General features: G+C 42.7%; 1 protein-coding gene and 1 long non-coding RNA gene across 4 annotated transcripts in view; one reads left to right on the top strand and one right to left on the bottom strand.

Moving 5' to 3' along the window:
* Window positions 1-10008, bottom strand: part of LOC129816798 (synaptotagmin-like protein 5) — a 76013-nt gene extending 66005 nt beyond the window's left edge. The window contains exon 1 of one of the 2 annotated variants that reach the window (XM_055871696.1): window positions 9639-10008. The gene's annotated coding sequence lies outside the window, so the exon portion shown is untranslated. The remainder of the gene's footprint in view (window positions 1-9638) is intronic. The other variant, XM_055871695.1, reaches the window with a different exon arrangement.
* Window positions 10009-10738: 730 nt separating this feature from the next.
* On the top strand, window positions 10739-15698 carry LOC129816796 (uncharacterized). Of its 2 annotated transcripts, XR_008753610.1 has the most exons (4): window positions 10739-12127; window positions 12298-12421; window positions 12581-12755; window positions 13137-15698. It is a non-coding gene; the product is annotated as an uncharacterized LOC129816796 (long non-coding RNA). The 2 variants fall into 2 exon arrangements; XR_008753609.1 differs by having other exon boundaries at window positions 12581-15698.
* Window positions 15699-21838: the final 6140 nt, after the last annotated feature.

Here is a 21838-nt window from a genome sequence, read left to right as displayed (position 1 = left end):
TCTGATTGAGAACCACACCCGCCAAACACAAAGAAATAGAAAACAGAAATAAAGAAACTAGAATGCGCACCCTAGTCACACCCTGGCCTAACCAAAATAGAGAATAAAAGCCTCTCTATGGCCAGGGCATGACAGTAGCCCCCCCCCCCCCCCCCAAGGTGCGGACTCCGGCCGCAAAACTTGACTCCAAAGGGGAGGGTCTGGGTGGGCTTCCTTTACGGCGGCAGCTCTGGTGCGGGACGCAAACCCCCCCTCCGCCTCTGGCTCCCCCCACTTTGGTGGCGCCTCTGGTGCGGGGACCCTCGCCGCCGACCCCGGACTGGGCACCCTCGTAGCGGGCCCAGACTGGGCACCATCATTGCGGGCCCCGGATTGGGCACCCTCGTTGCGGGCCCCGGACTGGAGACCGTCGCTGGAGGCTCTGGACTGGAGGCCGTCGCTTGGAGGCTCCGGACTGGAGAACGTCGCTGGAGGCTCCGGACTGGAGAACATCGCTGGAAGCTCCGGACTGGAGGCCGTCGCTGGAGGCTCCGGACTGGAGACCTTCGCTGGAGGCTCCGGAATGGAGGCCTTCGTTCCATGACTCCTCACTGGAGGCTTTGTGCCATGGATCATCACTGGAGGCTTCTTGCCATGGATCATCACTGGAGGCTTCGTCCCATGGATCATCACTGGAGGCTTCGTGCCATGGATCATCACTGGAGGCTTCGTGCCATGGATCATCACTGGAGGCTTCTTGCCATGGATCATCACTGGAGGCTTCGGGCGATGGATCATCACTGGAGGGAGGAGACGTATGGGCAGTCTGGTACGTTGAGCTGCCACAGGGCTCACCAGGCTGGGGAGACATACGGGAGGATTCGTTCTAGGCGCAGGCACAGGACTCACCAGAATGGGGAGACATACAGGAGGCCCTGTCCTTCTGAGGACAGGCACAGGATACACTGGGCCGTGGAGGCGCACTGGAGGTCTTGAGCGTAGAGTCTGCACAACCCGTCCTGGCTGGATGGATATTTTCGCCCTGCAGATGCGGGGAGCAGGCACAGGACGCACCGGAGACAAAGTGCGCAGAGCCGGCGCAGGATATTCCGGACAGTAGAGACGTACTGGCAGCCAGATGCGCTGAGCCGGCAACCTCCGACCTGGCTGGATGCCCACTCTAGCCCGGCCGATTCGGGGAGCTGGAAGGTAGCGCACCGGGCTGTGCACGTGCACTGGAGACACCGTGCGCTCCACCGCATAACACGGTGCCTGACCAGTACGACGACTTGCCACGGTAAGCACGGGGAGTTGGCTCAGGTCTCCAACCTGACTCAGCCACACTCCCCGTGTACCCGCCCAAATCTTTTGGGGGAGGGGATGCCTCTCGGGCTTCCTTGCTAGCCGAGTCCCTTCGTAACGCTGCCGCTCTGCTCTTGCTGCCTCCAGTTCCTCCCGTGGACGGCGATACTCCCCAGCCTGCCTCCAGGGTCCCTTACCGTCCAGGATCTCTTCCCAAGTCCAGGAATCCTGGATAAGCTGCTCCTCCTTACCACGCTGCTTGGTCCGCTGTTGGTGGTGGGAAGTTCTGTCACGGCCGTTAACAGAAGAGGACCAAGGTGCAGCGTCGTGAGCGTATATTTTCTCTTTATTTGATAAAAATGACGCAGAACAAAACAACAAACACTACAAAAACAAACCGTGAAGCTACAGGCTATGTGCCCTAAACAAAGTTCAACTTCCCACAAAGACAAGTGGAAAAAAGGGATACCTAAGTATGGTTCTCAATCAGAGACAACGATAGACAGCTGCCTCTGATTGAGAACCACACCTGGCCAAACACAAAGAAATAGAAAACAGAAATAAAGAAACTAGAATGCCCACCCTAGTCACAGGGCAGGGCCCCAGGGCAGGGCTCTCCAACCCTGTTCCTGGAGCGCTACCCTCCATTAGGGTTTCACTTCAACCCCAATTGTAACTAACTTGATACATCTTATAAACCAACAAATTATTTGAATCAGGTGCGCTAGTTTTGAGTTGGAATGAAAACCTACAGGATGGGAGCTCTCCAGGAACAGGACTGAAGAGCCCTGGTCTAGGGTGTCTGGGATGATGGTGTTGATGTGTGTCATGACTAGCCTTTCATAGCACTTCATAATTACAGATGTAAGTGCTACAGGGCGATAGTCATTTAGGCAGGTTACCTTGGAGTTCTGTGAACAAGAACAATTGTGGTCAGCTTGAAACATATTGGGATTACAGACTGGGACAAGGATAGATTGAAAATATCTGTGAAGACACTTGCCAGCTGGTCTGCGCATGCTTTGCGAACACGCCCTGGTATTCCGTCTGGCCCGGCAGCCTTGTGATTGTTAACCTGTTTAAACATTTTTCTCACATCGGCCACGCAAAGTGAGATCACAGAGTCATCCGGTAAAACCGGGGCTTCCTTAAAAAGCACAGTGTCAAATTCCTCGAAGCGAGCATGAAAGGCATCTAGCTCGTTTGGGAGTTCTGGATCGCTGGGCAACTCATGGCTGGGTTTCCCTTTTGTAATCCTTTATCGTCTGCAAGCCCTGCCACATACGAAGAGTGTCGGAGCCGGCGTAATAGAAATCGACCTTCCTCCTATATTGTCATTTCGCATGTTTGATGTCTCATCGAAGGTCGTAGCGGGCTTTCTTGTATGCGTCCATGTCCATGTCCTGTTCATTGTAAGCGGAAGCTCTAGCCTTTAGCCCAGCGCAGATATTGCCTGTAATCCATGGTTTTTGGTTTGGATGTGTTCTTATAGTAACTGTGGAGATGACATCGTCTATGCACATATTGATGAAGCCTGTGACTGTTGTGGTAAACTCCTCAATGCTATCGAATGAATCCTGGAACATATCCCAGTCTGTACTAGCAAAACAGTCTTGTAGCCTCGCGTCTGCTTCATCTGACCACTTCCGTATTGAGTGCATCACTGGTACTTCCTGTTTAAGCTTTTGTCTGTAAACAGGTAGCAGGAGAACAGAGTCATGGTCAGATTTGCTGAAGGGAGGACGAGGGGGTGCCTTGTATGTGTTTCTAGAGTTTGGTCTAGAGTTTTAGCGCCCCTAGCGGCGCAGGAGACATGTTGGTAGAAGTGTAGTAGGACGGTTTTGTCTCCCCGCGATAAAGTCTCCGCTCACCAGAAACACTGCCTCCGGGTGAGCGGTTTCTTGTTTGTTTATGGCCCCATACAGTTTGTTGAATATCAAAGTGGCCCTGGAAAATAAATAATCTGGACAAAACATAATTTGAAGCGCAAATTATGTTTTCTAAAGACCACTTTAGCATGTGGAAATGTTGTATAATAACCTTCCGCTGTAAAAAACATGGAAATTAAAAACAAAAAAAGATGTTTAAAGTGATAAGTAGGCATTGTTCTGAAGCCGAAAAAGAAAGGAAATTCACAAGTACAACAATGCCTACTCCACCCACGATCTACCAAGGTTTTCTAGCAAACAGCTTTGAAATACTAGAGTAGCTATGTTGGTCTATTTGACTTCAAACAATATGTATGCAGGTTGCTTAGGATTAAACCATTCTCCAACAGCCTAATTCATACTCTTCTGAGGAATAATAGACTTTACAGTGTCCTGCTATTTAAATAATATACATACAGTACCAGTCAAAAGTTTGGACACAGCTACTCATTCAAGGGTTTTTCTTAATTTTGACTATTTTCTACATTGTAGAATAATAGTAAATACATCAAAACTATGACATAACACATATGGAATCATGTTGTAACCAAAAAAGTGTTAAACAAATCAAAATATATTTTATATTTGAGATGCTCTTCCAAAAGTCTTGAAGGAGTTCACTCATATGCTGAGCACTTGTTGGCTGCTTTTCCTTCACTCTGCGGTCCAACTCATCCCAAACCATCTCAATTGGGTTGAGGTCGGGTGATTGTGGAGGCCAGGTCATCTGATGCAGCACTCCATCACTCTTCTTCTTGGTCAAATAGCCCTTACACAGCCTGGAGGTGTTGGGTCATTGTCCTGTTGAAAAACAAATGATAGTCCCACTAAGCCCAAACCAGATGGGATGGCGTATCACTGCAGAATGCTGTGGTAGCCATGCTGTTTTTGCTTTGTCATTATGGGGTATTGTTTGTAGATGGATGAGGAAATTGTTTTATTTAATACATTTTAGAATAAGGCTGTAATGTAACAAAATGTGTAAAAAGTGAAGGGGCCTGAATACTTTCCAAATACACTGTATATTACACTTCAAATTAGTGGATTCAGCTATTTCAGCCACAAAATCGAGACAGGTGTATAAAATCGAGCACACCAGCCATGCAATCTCCATAGACCTCAGTGATTTTCAACGTGGCACCTTCATAGCATGCCACATTTCCAACAAGTCAGTTCGTCAAATTTCTGCCATGCTACAGTATCCCCGGTGAACTGTAAGTGCTGTTATTGTAAAGTGGAAACGTCTAGGAGCCACAACGGCTCAGCCACAAAGTTGTAGGCCACACAAGCTCACAGAAGGAGGATTGCTGAAGCGCATAGCATAGCACGTCGCGTGCCCGAGCGTTGCAAAATAAATTTCGGAATCTATGTTATTCAATTATTGCACCCACACTGGTCGCGCGCGCCAAAGAGCGTCTGTGCTGCCAAGGGCTAAAATAGAAGTAATTCCTATTTCTGACATAGATCACACTGCAAGTCCTGCCTCTCCCATCCTCCCTCTCCTGATGTACTGGCCTGTCTCTTGGTAGCGCCTCCATGCTCTGGACACTACGCTGACAGACACAGCAAACCTTCTTGCCACAGCTCGCATTGATGTGCCATCCTGGATGAGCTGCACTACCTGAGCCACTTGTGTGGGTTGTAGACTCCATCTCATGCTACCACTAGAGTGAAAGCACCGCCAGCATTCAAAAGTGACCAAAACATCAGCCAGGAAGCATAGGGACTGAGAAGTGGTCTGTGATCACCACCTGCAGAATCACTCCTTTTTTGGGGGTGTCTTGCTAATTGCCTATCATTTCCACCTTTTGTCTATTCCATTTGCACAACAGCATGTAAAATGTATTGTCAATCAGTGTTGCTTCCTAAGTGGACAGTTTGATTTCACAGAAGTGTGATTGACTTGGAGTTACATTGTGTTGTTTAAGTGTTCCCTTTATTTTTTTGAGCAGTGTATATAGCATTAAGCTCTATGTATTTTTAGATATAGGCCTATTGTAAATGTGTGTTATTGTAGCGTAACCATCTTTATTGCAAAAATGAATACAAATTCCCACAACTTTAAGCTACAAACTCATTTGACACAGGTAATTAACTGCCCATTGTTCAGCACAGCAATTGATAAAACAGGACCATGTTTGAAACACAAGTGTTTCTGATCTTATGTCAATATTACACAGGTATCTAACAGTTACAGAAATCAGGAATGAAAACAGGCTCTATAGAGCTCTAGATATGAGTGACTGTGTCCAACACACCACCACCTGTTGTTATGTTGAGCACTTACTGACCATGTTATGAAATGTATTTTTTTCTGAATTACATTTATTGCTCAAATAAAGGTTTAAGAAAATACAGGCAGGCATCACTTTACTACAAGACAAAACAGCTTGCTCAATCAAGGATGATGGTCTTGTAAGTATAAAAGTAAACCTTACTCTCATATACAGTGCCTTCAGAAAGTATTCACACCCCTTGATCTTTTCCACATTTTGTTGTGTTAAATTGAGACTGAGATGTTTTGTCACTGGCCTACACACAATACTCCATAATGTCAAAGTAGAATTATGTTTTTGTTTTTTGTTTTGTTTTTACAAATTAATAAAAGATTTCAAGCTGAAATGTCTTGTCAATAAGTTTTCAACCACTTTGTTATGGCAAGCCTAAATAAGTTCCGGAGTGACTGTGCTTTCAAGTCACATAATAAATTGCATGGACTCTGTGTGCAATAATAGTGTTTAACATAATTTTTGAATGACTACCTCATCTCTGTACACCACACATACAATTATCTGTAAGCCGAGCAGGGAATTTCAAAAACAGATTCAACCACAAAGACCAGAGAGGTTTTCCAATGCCTCGCAAAGAAGCCACCTATTTGTAGATGGGTAAAAAAAACAGACATTGAACATTTTGAGTATGGTATAGTTATTAATTACACTTTGGATGATGTATCAATTCACCCAGTCACTACAAAGATATATGTGTCCTTCCTAACTCAGTTGCCGGAGAGGAAGGAACTATCTCAGGGGTTTAACCATTAGGTCAATGGTGACGTTATAACAGTTACAGAGTTTAATGGCTGTGATAGGATAAAACTGAGGATGGATCTACAAAAGTCTAGTTACTCCTAACTGACATAGTAAAAAGAAGGATGCCTGTACAGGATACAAATATTTCAAAACATGCATCCAGTTTGCAACAAGGCACTTAAGGACTACTGCTAACAATATGGCAAAGCAATTGTCCTGAATACAAATTGTCATGTTTGGGGCAAATTCAATAAAACACATTACTGAGTACCACTCTCCATATTTACAAGCATAGTGGTGGCTGCATCACGTTATGGGTATGCTTGTAATTATTAAGGACTGGGGAATTTTTCAGGATAAAAAAAATGAGCTAAGCACAGGCAAAATCCTAGAGGAGAACCTGGTTCAGTCTGCTTTCCACCAGACACTGGGAGACAATAACCTAAAACACCTTGGTAGAGCATGGGTGTTGTAGGCACTGTAATTGAATGGGGATGCCACAAGTCTTTTGAGCCCACGATGTGAGGCTCCACACTGCATACCAAAAGGCGGCGGCGTAGCGGCGAGACGTACACACTTCAGAGGGGGAATGGGGATCAACGCCAGTGAGTGGGAGGGAGGGAAACACAGCACGACACAACTACATAGCACATCACAGGCACAGCTCTATGCAGCATTTCACCACCAGCTTGGTGTAGTAAGTGCAGTACAACATAGCAGAGTCCAACATAACATTACTCCAGTCCAGAACATGCTAGAACACTCCGTAACAGCTCCGAACAGCCTGTGCTGCAGTTCCACACTCTAAAAAACAACCCAATTTGGGTAAATATTGAACAGAACACGCGTTGGGTTATTTTGACCAGGCCAGTTCTTTATGTTGGGTTGTTGATGCTTGATTATTGAGCTATGATCTACCAGGTCAGATCAGGAGAATGGAGGCGTAGCTTAGTAGGGGCGTGGCTTTCAAATAGTTATTCTTTGGCCACCCATGAGAGAATTGTCATTCAGGTTAGCACTGACTCTTTTGTAGCTTTAATAAAGTTTATACAAGTGTATGAGTTTAAAAAATATATATATTTCACCTTTATTTAACTAGGTAGGTCAGTTAAGAACAAAGTCTTATTTACAATGACGGCCTAGGAACAGTTGCTTAAATACATATCCCAATGTTGGGCTAGTTACCACTTCGTTATCATAGTATTGTTATACATGTTATATAAGCCACACCCCTAATAGGCCACACATTTAGATTACCCAAACTTGGGTTAATTTAACCATCAGTTTAGTTTTTATTCAGGTTTATGCTGGGTTGACCCTATAGGCATGGAATATTGGTGGCGTGGCTTTGAGATAGGTATTTTTGCCCACCCGTGATAGTAAATGTAATTCCTGTTCAACTGCACTTGAACAATATAACTTTATGCAGGGTTGTATTGTGTAGGCCTTTGCATTTGTATTTCAAAACTTACTCACACAGCATGCCATCACTATTGTATTGATTAATTCCAGTCAATCATTTTGTATTGATAAGGTCTAGGTAGCCTAGCTACTCCAAGTTTGAATATAAACCAATTTTGATTACATTCACATTGTCTCCTAACACTAATAAATAGTCCTATTTTAGGCCATAAATAAATTACTTTAGCCCTTCGTTTCCCCTGTCCAGAGGGGATCAGAGCGCATACGCTTCTCTAGGCTACCTGCAGCTGTGTTTGTTATCAGTAGTCTACAGTTGATCAGACTGAAGCACAGATTTATTGTGCATGAGGCAAATCAGAGGCAAATCAGTCTAAACAATGTACTTTGTCCCTATTTTCAATGCTTGTGTGTCAATATTTTTATCAAACCAAATCAAAAGTGTTGGGCCATATGCCAGCTTGCCACACATTTGCCGGTGGCCCTGTTGTGCCGATGTCTGCAACATGGATAAATTGAAATCACCACATAATGCTACAAATGAAGAAACATATCCTATCCTGTTCTACTATCTTGAAACTTCAAATTTGTATCATACTTTGGTCTGATTTCATCCAAATATCATCCAATTTCATCAAAAACACGATGTTGACTGTTCATTACCTTTAAGACAATCTAGTATTCATTGATATGCTGTAATATGCAATTGCCTACAGCCAACCTGCTTACTTTAATCCCTTGTAATTACAGTAAAATACTATAGAAACAATTTTCTTAGATTTTAATAGTCACTTTTACTGTATTGTACTGTGTTTCATTACTCTGGTATCAAGTTACCTTTAATAGTTCAGTATTATATTGACACTATTCAGAAATAGTCAAAGATATCTTATGATATATCTTGTCATAATTTTAAAAATTTGGAAGACCAATGTATCCTTAACTACAACAGCATTTTCAGTAACAGAAACGTGGTAACAGAAACGTTTTACTTGCTATGACTGTGATATGTAATTTGTTTAATCAACCTTGTAAGTTGCTAAGGACAAATGTGCCCACTAAATGACCAATATGTAAATGTGAAAAAAAAGGAAAACTTGCAAAGAGCACTGGGTGATATGTCACCATATAATGCTACTATCGCAAAATGTCTCAATGTTGACATACATTTCTTCAAAATGTTGACTTACTTATCTAAAAATGTTTTGATAGTATTAATGTTTTAAAAACATTTTGGTGGCAGGAATGTGCCACCAATATGCCTGTAACTTTGAAGCAACATTAGTTTAAGACGTGCTAAGTGAATATGAAACATTTTGATGAGTTCAGTTCATGCTACATATCCAACATATGTCTCTGCAGCCATAGCCTACTAATTAATAAGTTAGTACATGCAAAATGTGTAAATTGTTTCACAGTATCCTAATAATAGCCCATTGAAATAATATTTTTTATAATTAGCCTGTATTTAACAGCTCTGTCTAGACAACAAAAACTGTCAGATAAATCGAACATCTTCGAACCAGTTTCTAGTGCGACTGGATGGAGAGCACAAAAAAATGCATTTTGCTGCATTGCACCTGTACAAACAAACGCTGCTAACTTTACATGCAGCTGTATGGTAGTTGAGACCTCACCTGAACAGAAACGTTTTATTTTATAATTACTCTACTGAATTATTTGTCCATAATACAATTATTTAGAAGGTTATGCAACAATACAAAATAAATGTTTAAAGTCTAGCGCAATTTTGCAAAAACAGTATGTAGCCTATGAGTTTTAAGAATTAGCTTATGATAATGGTTATTCGCTATGGGAATGGCTTACTTGTCTCTTGTCGCTTGTTACCTCCTCGTCGGGAATCTCCCTTTCAGAATCATAATGGGACATTCACCGCAGTTCATGTTTCACACAGGTAGAACCACCAACATAAAATTACAATGTTTCTCTTAAGATTGTAACAGAAAAGCCATCATACCTGAAAGCAGCACTCCAGCAAGTGGTGGCTTGGTGACTCCTGAGAGTGGATGCTATGGGGGAGCTTGTGCAGTTAGTCCATCTCTCTGATCACAGCTGTAGTGGCAACTGCCCTGCTCAGCATAGCAGCCCAGTGCTCTCGTGTGTAAGGGGGGAGTGGTCACATTTTCGGGAAAACAGCTGGGGCAGCTACTCTGCACTCTATCTACAAACCCGATTTAGTAGGCTATTATTTCTCCAGTGGCAATATACTTGATACTGAATATAGTCAAATAATTTCCTATTGACTCAGTAAGTCATGCTGCAGTGATAAAGAAGCTGTTTAGATGTCTTCCTGCGCGGCTCTCTCTCTCTTTCTTTCTGTGTGTTTCTGTGGGTTTTTTTCTTTGTGTGTGTGTTGTCCTTGAGTCCTAGAGTCAAATTGTGGTACCGTACCCCAGATCTAACCTTAGCTGCTACGAGGATAAAATTACAGAATTATATAAAACACTGAATTACAAAACAATATCTAATCCTTTATTAGTGGTTATGAACAGTCCACTTCTTCCACTTACTACCATACAATTCCTAATACCTCCCTCCGCAAGGAGGCAGGAAATAATCTACTGCTCTCATTTGCAGTCGTGGGTGTATTTTGCCTCGCTGAGTCTGTCACAGATGAGACAGACATTTCACCAGATGTATAAATGTGAAGCATCCGCTTGACGTTACCCATCACTACCAAATATGGTAGTGAGAAGCCCAGTGCCGGCAATGGGAGACGATGGAATAAGATGGATTTTGGCCGAGATTCTGCACATTTTCTCATCGATTAAACATTTGATCTTAATATAGTTTCCTGTTCCCAAAACTACAATATGTTATGAACAGAGTGGATTACGTTTTGTACACTTTACCCTTTGCCAAAGTTGTAAAAAACCGCGTTGTTCAGAAGGAGTGCAAAGGCGAATTGAGTTATTGCACCACTTCACAGAGTATGCGTTCCCTAATGAGAATATGCAGATATGTGCTAGAACGGGCCAATAGGATATCGCTAGCTCGCCCACCTCCTTGCTTGTTTTGCCCACTATGACTCATTTGTTCACGTTGGGTGTGGTTTAGCTGTAAAAAAAAAATTGTATCTCTGCCTTTGATCATCTCCATCTCGTTGACAGCTAAACAAGAATAACAGCAAGGTCGGCGAAAAGGCCTTGTATAAATAAGACATTATTGCTTTTAAATCAAATGGTGGAGTACAATTCCGGAGAGGAGGTAGATTTAGTATTTAGCTATATATATCAGACGTCATAGCATTTAGCCCAGTTAGCTCCATGTACTGCATAGATGCCGTTTCGAAAACGTCACAAGCGAGTATTTGAGGGGGTTCGTTTATTTGGCACGGATTACCCCAGTGGGAGGAGTTTGATTCGGGAGAAAAGTGATTGTGTTGGTTTAGGAACCGGACTGCCTCACGGGTGTGAGCCAGGTGCCCAGCTCTGACCGACCGCGAAGTCTGCTCAAAACAAAAGTGACGTAATTAAGCACGTGGAGTGATTAATAGGATTCCGATTTTTCACATGCACAAGTGATTGCTTTGGATAAAAACTCTTTATCTGCCTTCCCAATGTAACATATTTAGAACATTCAATGGAAAAGAGATGCTGTATTTTTCTGGATGATGCACCATGCTGCCAACATGACAGCGGGGCCGATTACTGTTTGATTTGAGATTTCGTCCGATGACGTGTGTGCATTTGCCCTGTTCAACGCGGACCAGTGTAATATAGACCCTCCATTAGTATTTGAGTAGTCAAATGAAACTGACAAGATAATATAGACCTTTTTGTAAAAATTTGTCAGGTAAATTATGTCATATTAATGCATGTTGTTGTGTGGGGAAATTATCAGTTTAGCAGCTAGCTAATTTACTGGTTATGATCAAATCAACTGGACTGAGCATCTGTCAAAAACTGCATAGCTAGCGAGTTTACAGTATTATGCAGTCGAAGTAATCCAGTGTGTGAATTAAATATTTAAACTACTTCAAAATCTTCCAGAAATCACAATCCTCTTTCATACTTTAGCAGGCTGCAATACCCATAATCTCAGTACAAATTATTCTAAAGATCCTATGAACAGACTAATAGATAGATAATGAATTATTGGTGCAGCAGCCCCCTTCTCCTCCCTGGGTTTGCCTGAAGCAGCCTCCACAGCTCTAGTGTTGACATGAGCTCTAAGATCTCAAAGTGGGGTGTCTGTCTGTGTACCCTAGTTCATCATGAGAACAGACAGGAAAATCTAGGTCAACACCAGCTTCTTTTGTTTTGTATGATTCCAAGCACACAACTGTGTGAATGAATTCCAAACACTCAACAACTTTGTTTGACTATATCATAACTAAGTATTACCCTCTATTTTGTTCATGTTTTTCATAATGTGCCTTTTTTAATATATTTGGAATAGCAGGTGTCTTACAACGCACATGAGGCCAGTGTCTCTGTTAAAGAGGTAGGTAAGAGGATCTTGGAAACATGTTTATCAACAGCCTTATTAGTTGGCTGGTGAAGATGGTCAAAACCACTGATTATCCCCTTCATAGTTGCTTGACTGTGTTGTTTCTCATTGCAATCTCCTATGAAATTATTGCTATTATTGCTCTTACTGACTGTGTGTTTCAGTGTATCGAAGGTATCATTGGAGGAATAGACTACAACCAGAACAAAGTGAACCAATGGACCGCCAGCATCGTGGAGCACTCTCTCACCCAGTTGGTCAAACAAGGGAGACCATTCAAGTTCATAGGTGTGATGTTATTAAGATATTTTAACACAAATGAGCTATGGGATTATAAGAGTCAGTCACAAATTGGACACGTCGAAGTAGTGAGAAAACATAGATGCACTAAAAGTTGAAGTTGTTAGTATACCTTAGAATGACGTTTATCTTCTCCACCCTTAACAGGCTGGACGATGGGCCCTTTGTGACCGAGAGCAAGGCTCTGTGCATGACAGAAAGCTGACAGCAGGAAATGTATCATCAACATGGTCTTGTTTTCCAATGAACTGTGTCATCATGTAGAAGAGTGGTGCTAGTCTCCACACGGCCAACTCTTGCTACTGGGACACTGCTACTGATGGTGAGAGAGAGGAAAACCCCACACTGTACTACTCTACTACTAACTGTACAAACCATTGAACAGTCATTTGCTTTGTTGTGCTAATGAACAGTGTATCACCCTTTGGCTAAATCAGGAGGGTGTAACATGTTGAACTTTAAGATAGAAATGTATTGAATTTTACTGACATGATTTTCTGTGATATTCTGAGAACAAGGAATTTTTCCCACTGTACATTGAGTTTCTATCTGTGTATGTTTTTTGAACATGGCACTGCACTCAAGAAGCCGTGTGTGTGAAACTATATTTTACAAGTCTAAATTAGTTCTGATGTTGTGTTCCCTTTGATTGGTTGAGATCTAGTAGGTTGACCTGATTGGTCTTTGTGGTGTCCTCCCATAGGAAGCTGCACAGTCAGGTGGGAGAACCGCACCATGTACTGTGTGGTGTGTGTTTTCGCTGTGGCCGTGACCTGTTAACTTGGGACCCTCAATTTCCCTTCCCAAAACCCCCTCTCTCGCACAGAGCCAAACACAGCCAGGCATGCACCAGGACTACCAAGCCTTGAAGATCCCATGCTGATTACCTATGAACAGAAATGTCTGTTGTACAAAAACACTTCTTAACCCCACAATTCCAAACTTTGAACATCTACAATGGGAACCATAGGATGGGAATTCAGTGATCTTGCTATATGTGATGGATGCATAGTGTTTAGTGTTGTCTGTGTGTAAATGTAAATACAGACCAATAGTTAGAGAGAGATATGCTCAGTATGGATTTAGGAAATGGCACTACCCATACTGGTAAATGTTCTTTGAACAATCACAGAATATCTTCAACTAGGCTATACATGTGTAATAATAGTATTAACTAAATCAATACATCACAATTATAGTTACAACTGTAAACAACAGTCTTATCAATAGTGTGCCATAGTTGTACCACTATCTAAAATGTTTTCCCTGAGGCTCAGCAGAGGGATCAGGTTCAATACATTCCTAACAGAGTGCAGAGAGAGACAGATTGGAGGTTCCATTGAGCATTGTAGTTTTATGAAGGTGCACATTTAATTTAAGAATATGTTAAGACATAATCATTTAACATACTCCATTTATATTTATTCTAAGACCATTCCTTGTAGATTTCTTAAATTGTAGCTGTCCTGCATTGTATTTGTATTTATCAGGATCCCCATTAGCGCTCCCTGGTGGTCAAGTGGTTAGGATTCGGAGATCTCACTGCCGCGGCCCGGGTTCGATTCCGGGTCAGGGAATGAATAGCTTGGATCCTGAGAGGCGCAGCGGTCTAACGCACTGCATCACAGTGCTAGAGGCGTCACTACAGACCCGGGTTTGATCCCAGGCTGTATCCAACTGGCCGTGATCAGGAGTCCCATAGGGTGGCGCACAATTGGCCCAGTGTCGTCTGGGTTAGGGGAGGGTTTGGCCAGGGTAGGCCGTCATTGTAAATAAGAATTTGTTCTTAACTGACTTGACTAGTTAACTAAAGGTAAAATACATTTTAAAAAGCTGCTGCCTAGGCAGCAACTACTCTTCCTGGGGTCCAAACACATTAAGGCACTTACATCACATATAAAACAAAAGATAAAACAGTACATCATATAACATTATTACAACACTACATATCTACAATACAAAATGTATAATACCACCATACAACAATATGGTTGTGTGCGTATGCGTGTGTCTGAACTTTGTGTGTGTCTCTTCACTGTCCCCGCTGTTCCATAAACTGTAATCTGTTTTTAAATCTGATTCTACTGCTTGTATCAGTTACCTGATGTGGAATATTTAGTCATATTTAGTCATGGCTCTATGTAGTACTGTGCGCCTCCCATAGTCTGTTCTGGACTTGTGGATTGCAAAGAGACCTCTGGTGGCATGTCTTGTGAGGTATACATGGGTGTCCGAGCTGTGTACTAGTAGTTTAAACAGACATCTCGGTACATTCAGCTTGTCAACACTTCTTACAAAAACAATTAGTGATTAATGAAGATGTATGCACTCACTACTGTAAGTCGCTCTGGATAAGAGTGTCTGCTAAATGACTAAAATGTAAATGTATGTCAATTTCTCCTCTGTTTTTAGCCATGAGAGATTGACATGCTTATTATTAATGTTACCTCTACGTTTCAATTTAAGGGCTAGCTGTGCTGCCCTGTTCTCAGCCAGTTGTAATTTTCCCAAGTCCCTCTTTGTGGCACCTGACCACACTACTGAACAGTAGTCCAGCTGCTGTAGGACCTGCCTTGTTTATAGTGTTGTTAAGAAGGCAGAACTGTGCTTTATTATGGACAGACTTCTCCCCATCTTAGCTACTGTTGTATCAATATGTTTTGACCATGACAGTTTACAATCCAGGGTTACTCCAAGCAGTTTAGTCACCTCAACTTGCTCAATTGACATATTATTCATTACAAGATTTAGTTGAGGTTTAGTGAATGATTTGTCCCAAATACAATGCTTTTAATTTTTGTAATATTTAGGACTAATTTATTCCTTTCCACCCATTCTGAAACTAACTGTAGCTCTTTGTTAAGTGTTGCAGTCATTGCAGTCGATGTAGACTTTTTGTTTCAATTACTCATGATACTGTAAATATTACTTGTAAGCTGTGACTGGCATCTTTGTCCATTGACCTTTCAGTCATTAAATGCATTATTTAACTAACATCATAATTTCCTGGTGTTTATTTGAGACGTCTCACCAGTAAAGCAGGTTGACAGAATAGTTAGTGAGGTTTAGGATGGGGTGAAACTGCTAGTTTCTTACCTTGTACACATTAATGTACATAGGGGGATTGTGAGGTAGTAGTGGCGTTAGACAATTTGTAACAACAACGAAAGGTTATCCTATTTTCTGCATTGTTTGTTGTTCTAATCTAGTGCAAAGCCTTGTACAAGATGGGATTTTAAAAGAAGATCAGGTGGAATTAGATTGTTTACAGACACAGGCTACATCGTTGGTCTATGTAATTACAGATGTTTAAAGCGAATAGTGAAACGCTTCTCTAAGCCTTTAATGTCTTTAAACATACACATACACCTCAACTATTAAAACTCATATGACAAGCGTGTCTCAAAGAGTTTATTAATTTTATATTTAGGCAAATGTTGAGTGTGAAAAGAGGACAAAGTCAACACTGAGAAGAGAATATGTCTGTCCAGGTCTGATGAAGCAAGGCTATCCATAGCCTGAGAATGAGTGACAGGTTATGGCTGATGAAACTAGACATTTACATCAGAGAAGTTCTGAAAATGACTACCTTGGATGAATTTGTCCCTCTTTTTAGCATCCTTTTGTCCCTCACCTGAGTTAATCATTGATTGAAGTGTTTCCATTCCATTCTATTAATTTGCAGACGTGTTGCTGTGCGTTTTGTTGCCAACCTTACTTTGCTAGCTGACAACTTTACGTTTTTTTCTTTTTACTTTTTAATTACCGTTTATATTTTTAGTTTTTCCATCACAACTTTTTTCCCTCATTCAACTTTTTCACTCCGGACGCTTTATCTGGACATGGTTCGTCAGTACTTTCAACAGCCGAAGCTAAGTAGTAACATTAACATGATGTCTTTTAATTGCAGTCGCTGTACTCATAATATACAGGAGAACGATCGCCTTACGGCGAGGATAGCTGTGCTACAAGCCCAGCTTCAGACGCAATCGTTAGGCAAGGGTAATTTCAGTGTAGGAAAGGAAGAAACAGCGTCTGTGCCACCAGTAAGTACAGATACTAACGTTAGTATAAATCCCCCCGCACAGTCCCCGCAGCCGGACAACTTTCTCATGGCTTCTGGAGGGAAATGCTGTAGGAATGCTCAACCGGTGTCGCTCATTCAGCCGACAGAAACTTTCAACCGGTTTTCCCCATTAAGTAGCAAGTCGAGTCTGAGGCCGAGTTTTCTCTTGTCTCTACTCCTCCTGTTACGGGGTCTGAGACGCCGAAGGCTCCCACCATTAGCTCTGACAAATTGAAAACCCTAGTCATTGGCGACTCCATTACCCGCAGTATTAGACTTAAAACGAATCACCCAGCGATCATACACTGTTTACCAGGGGGCAGGGCTACCGACGTTAAGGCTAATCTGAAGATGGTGCTGGCTAAAGCTAAAACTGGCGAGTGTATAGAGATATTGTTATCCACGTCGGCACCAACGATGTTAGGATGAAACAGTCAGAGGTCACCAAGCGCAACATAGCTTCAGCGTGTAAATCAGCTAGAAAGATGTGTCGGCATCGAGTAATTATCTCTGGCCCCCTCCCAGTTAGGGGGAGTGACGAGCTCTACAGCAGAGTCTCACAACTCAATCGCTGGTTGAAAACTGTTTTCTGCCCCTCCCAAAAGATAGAATTTGTAGATAATTGGCCCTCTTTCTGGGACTCACCCACAAACAGGACCAAGCCTGACCTGCTGAGGAGTGACGGACTCCATCCTAGCTGGAGGGGTGCTCTCATCTTATCTACCAACATAGACAGGGCTCTAACTCCACAATGAAATAGGGTGCAGGCCAGGCAGCAGGCTGTTAGCCAACCTGCCAGCTCAGTGGAGTCTGCCACTAGCATAGTCAGTGTAGTCAGCTCAGCCATCCCCATTGAGACTGTGTCTGTGCCTCGACCTAGGTTGGGCAAAACTAAACATGGCGGTGTTCGCCTTAGCAATCTCATTAGGATAAAGACCTCCTCCATTCCTGCTATTATTGAAAGAGATCGTGATACCTCACATCTCAAAATAGGGTTACTTAATGTTAGATCCCTTACTTCAAAGGCAGTTAGAGTCAATGAACTAATCACTGATCACAATCTTGATGTGATTGGCCTGACTGAAACATGGCTTAAGCCTGATGAATTTACTGTGTTAAATGAGGCCTCACTTCCTTGTTACACTAGTGACCATATCCCCCGTGCATCCCGCAAAGGCGGAGGTGTTGCTAACATTTACGATAGCAAATTTCAATTTACAAAAAAGAAAATGACGTTTTCGTCTTTTGAGCTTCTAGTCATGAAATCTATGCAGCCTACTCAATCACTTTTTATAGCTACTGTTTACAGGCCTCCTGGGCCATATACAGCGTTCCTCTCTGAGTTCCCTGAATTCCTATCGGACCTTGTAGTCATAGCAGATAATATTCTAATTTTTGGTGATTTTAATATTCACATGGAAAAGTCCACAGACCCACTCCAAAAGGCTTTCGGAGCCATCATCGACTCAGTGGGTTTTGTCCAACATGTCTCTGGACCTACTCTCTGCCACAGTCATACTCTGGACCTAGTTTTGTCCCATGGAATAAATGTTGTAGATCTTAATGTTTTTCCTCATAATCCTGGACTATCGGACCACCATTTTATTACGTTTGAAATCGCAACAAATAATCTGCTCAGACTCCAACCAAGGAGCATCAAAAGTCGTGCTATAAATTCTCAGACAACACAAAAATTCCTTGATGTCCTTCCAGACTCCTTCTGCCTACCCAAGGACGTCAGAGGACAAAAATCAGTTAACCACCTAACTGAGGAACTCAATTTAACCTTGCGCAATACCCTAGATGCAGTTGCACCCCTAAAAGCGAAAAACATTTGTCATAAGAAACTAGCACCCTGGTATACAGAAAATACCCGAGCTCTGAAGCAAGCTTCCAGAAAATTGGAACGGAAATGGCGCCACACCAAACTGGAAGTCTTCCGACTAGCTTGGAAAGACAGTACCGTGCAGTATCGAAGAGCCCTCACTGCTGCTCGATCATCCTACTTTTCCAACTTAATTGAGGAAAATAAGAACAATCCAAAATTTCTTTTTGATACTGTTGCAAAGGTAACTAAAAAGCAGCATTCCCCAAGAGAGGATGGCTTTCACTTCAGCAGTAATAACTTCATGAACTTCTTTGAGGAAAAGATCATGATCATTAGAAAGCAAATTACGGACTCCTCTTTAATTCTACGTATTCCTCCAGGGCTTAGCTGTCCTGGATCTGCACAGCTCTGCCAGGGCCTGGGATCGGGAGAGACACTTAAGTGTTTTAGTACTATATCTCTTGACACAATGATGAAAATAATCATGGCCTCTAAACCTTCAAGCTGCATACTGGATCCTATTCCTACTAAACTACTGAAAGAGCTGCTTCCTGTGCTTGGCCCTCCTATGTTGAACATAATAAACGGCTCTCTATCCACCGGATGTGTACCAAACTCACTAAAAGTGGCAGTAATAAAGCCTCTCTTGAAAATGCCAAACCTTGACCCGGAAAATATAAAAAACTATCGGCCTATATCGAATCTTCCATTCCTCTCAAAATTTTTAGAAAAAGCTGTTGCGCAGCAACTCACTGCGTTCCTGAAGACAAACAATGTATACGAAATGCTTAAGTCTGGTTTTAGACCCCATCATAGCACTGAGACTGCACTTGTGAAGGTGGTAAATGACCTTTTAATGGCGTCAGACCGAGGCTCTGCATCTGTCCTCGTGCTACTAGACCTTAGTGCTGCCTTTGACACCATCGATCACCACATTCTTTTGGAGAGACTGGAAACCCAAATTGGTCTACACGGACAAGTTCTGGCCTGGTTTAGATCTTATCTGTCGGAAAGATATCAGTTTGTCTCTGTGAATGGTTTGTCCTCTGACAAATCAACTGTACATTTCGGTGTTCCTCAAGGTTCTGTTTTAGGACCACTATTGTTTTCACTATATATTTTACCTCTTGGGGATGTTATTCGAAAACATAATGTTAACTTTCACTGCTATGCGGATGACACACAGCTGTACATTTCAATGAAACATGGTGAAGCCCCAAAATTTCCCTCGCTAGAAGCCTGTGTTTCAGAAAATTTCCCTCGCTAGAAGCCTGTGTTTCAGACATAGGGAAGTGGATGGCTGAAATCTTTCTACTTTTAAACTCGGACAAAACAGAGATGCTTGTTCTAGGTCCCAAGAAACAAAGAGATCTTCTGTTAAATCTGACAATTCATCTTGATGGTTGTAAAGTCGTCTCAAATAAAACTGTGAAGGACCTCGGCGTTACTCTTGACCCTGATCTCTCTTTTGACGAACATATCAAGACTGTTTCAAGGACAGCTTTTTTCCATCTACGTAACATTGCAAAAATCTGAAATTTTCTGTCCAAAAATGATGCAGAAAAATTAATCCATGCATTTGTTACTTCTAGGCTAGACTACTGCAATGCTCTACTTTCCGGCTACCCGGATAAAGCTCTAAATAAACTTCAGTTAGTGCTAAATACGGCTGCTAGAATCCTGACTAGAACCAAGAAATTTGATCATATTACTCCAGTGCTAGCTTCCCTAAACTGGCTTCCTGTTAAGGCAAGGGCTGATTTCAAGGTTTTACTGTTAACCTATAAAGCTTTAAATGGGCTTGCTCCTACCTATCTTTCCGAGTTGGTCCTGCAGGACATACCTACACGTACGCTACGGTCACAAGACGCAGGCCTCCTAATTGTCCCTAGAATTTCTAAGCAAACAGCTGGAGGCAGGGCTTTCTCCTATAGATCTCCATTTTTATGGAATGGTCTGCCTACCCATGTGAGAGACGCAGACTCGGTCTCAACCTTTAAGTCTTTACTGAAGACTTATCTCTTCAGTAGGTCATATGATTGAGTGTAGTCTGCCCCAGGAGTGTGAAGGTGAACGGAAAGGCTCTGGAGCAACGAACCGCCCTTGCTGTCTCTGCCTGACCGGTTCCCCTCCACTGGGATTCTCTACCTCTAACCCTATTACAGGGGCTGAGTCACTGGCTTACTGGTGCTCTTTCATGCCGTCCCTAGGAGGGGTGCGTCACTTGAGTGGGCTGAGTTACTGACGTGATCTTCCTGTCTGGGTTGGCGCCCCCCCTTGGTTTGTGCTGTGGTGGAGATCTTTGTGGGCTATACTCGGCCTTGTCTCAGGATTGTAAGTTGGTGGCTGAAGATATCCCTCTAGTGGTGCGGGGGCTGTGCTTTGACAAAGTGGGTGGGGTTATATCCTTCCTGTTTGGCCCTGTCCGGGTGTATCATTGGATGGGGCCACAGTGTCTCCTGACCTCTCCTGTCTCAGCCTCCAGTATGTATGCTGCAGTAGTTTGTGTCGGGGGGCTAGCGCCAGTTGGTTATATCTGGAGTACTTCTCCTGTCTTATCCAGTGTCCTGTGTGAATTTAAGTATGCTCTCTAATTCTCTCCTTCTCTCTTTCTTTCTCTCTCTCGGAGGACCTGAGCCCTAGGACCATACGTCAGGACTACTGGGCATGATGACTCCTTGCTGTCCCCAGTCCACCTGGCCTTGCTGCTGTTCCAGTTTCAACTGTTCTGCCTGCAGTTATGGAACCCCTACCTGTCCCAGACCTGCTGTTTTCAACTCTTAATGATCGGCTATGAAAATCCAACTGACATTTATTCCTGATTATTATTTGACCATGCTTGTCATTTATGAACATTTTGAACATCTTGGCTCTCTCTAATTCTCTCCTTCTCTCTTTCTTTCTCTCTCTCGGAGGAACTGGGCCCTAGGACCATACGTCAGGACTACCGGGCTTGATGACTCCTTGCTGTCCCCAGTCAACCTGGCCTTGCTGCTGTCCCAGTTTCAACTGTTCTGCCTGCGGTTATGGAACCCCTACCTGTCCCAGACCTGCTGTTTTCAACTCTTAATTATCGGCTATGAAAAGCCAACTGACATTTATTCCTGATTATTATTTGACCATGCTTGTCATTTATGAACATTTTGAACATCTTGGCCATGTTCTGTTATAATCTCCACCCGGCACAGCCAGAAGAGGACTGGCCACCCCTCATAGCCTGGTTCCTCTCTAGGTTTCTTCCTAGGTTTTGGCCTTTCTAGGGAGGTTTTCCTAGCCACCGTGCTTCTACACCTGCATTGCTTGCTGTTTGGGGTTTTAGGCTGGGTTTCTGTACAGCACTTCGAGATATTAGCTGATGTATGAAGGGCTATATAAAATAAACTTGATTGATTGATTGATTATGTTCACCAACCAAGGCTTAGTAGATCAATTACTTCAAGGATGGTGAGAAGGACAAATTGTTTTTTAAAGAATTTTCTCCCAGCCTAATAAACTAGAGGAATTTTCTTGA

The sequence above is a fragment of the Salvelinus fontinalis genome, chromosome 19, assembly GCF_029448725.1.
Source record: "Salvelinus fontinalis isolate EN_2023a chromosome 19, ASM2944872v1, whole genome shotgun sequence".
Classification (NCBI taxonomy): Eukaryota; Metazoa; Chordata; class Actinopteri; order Salmoniformes; family Salmonidae; genus Salvelinus; species Salvelinus fontinalis.
This window is presented reverse-complemented; position numbering and strand designations above follow the sequence as displayed.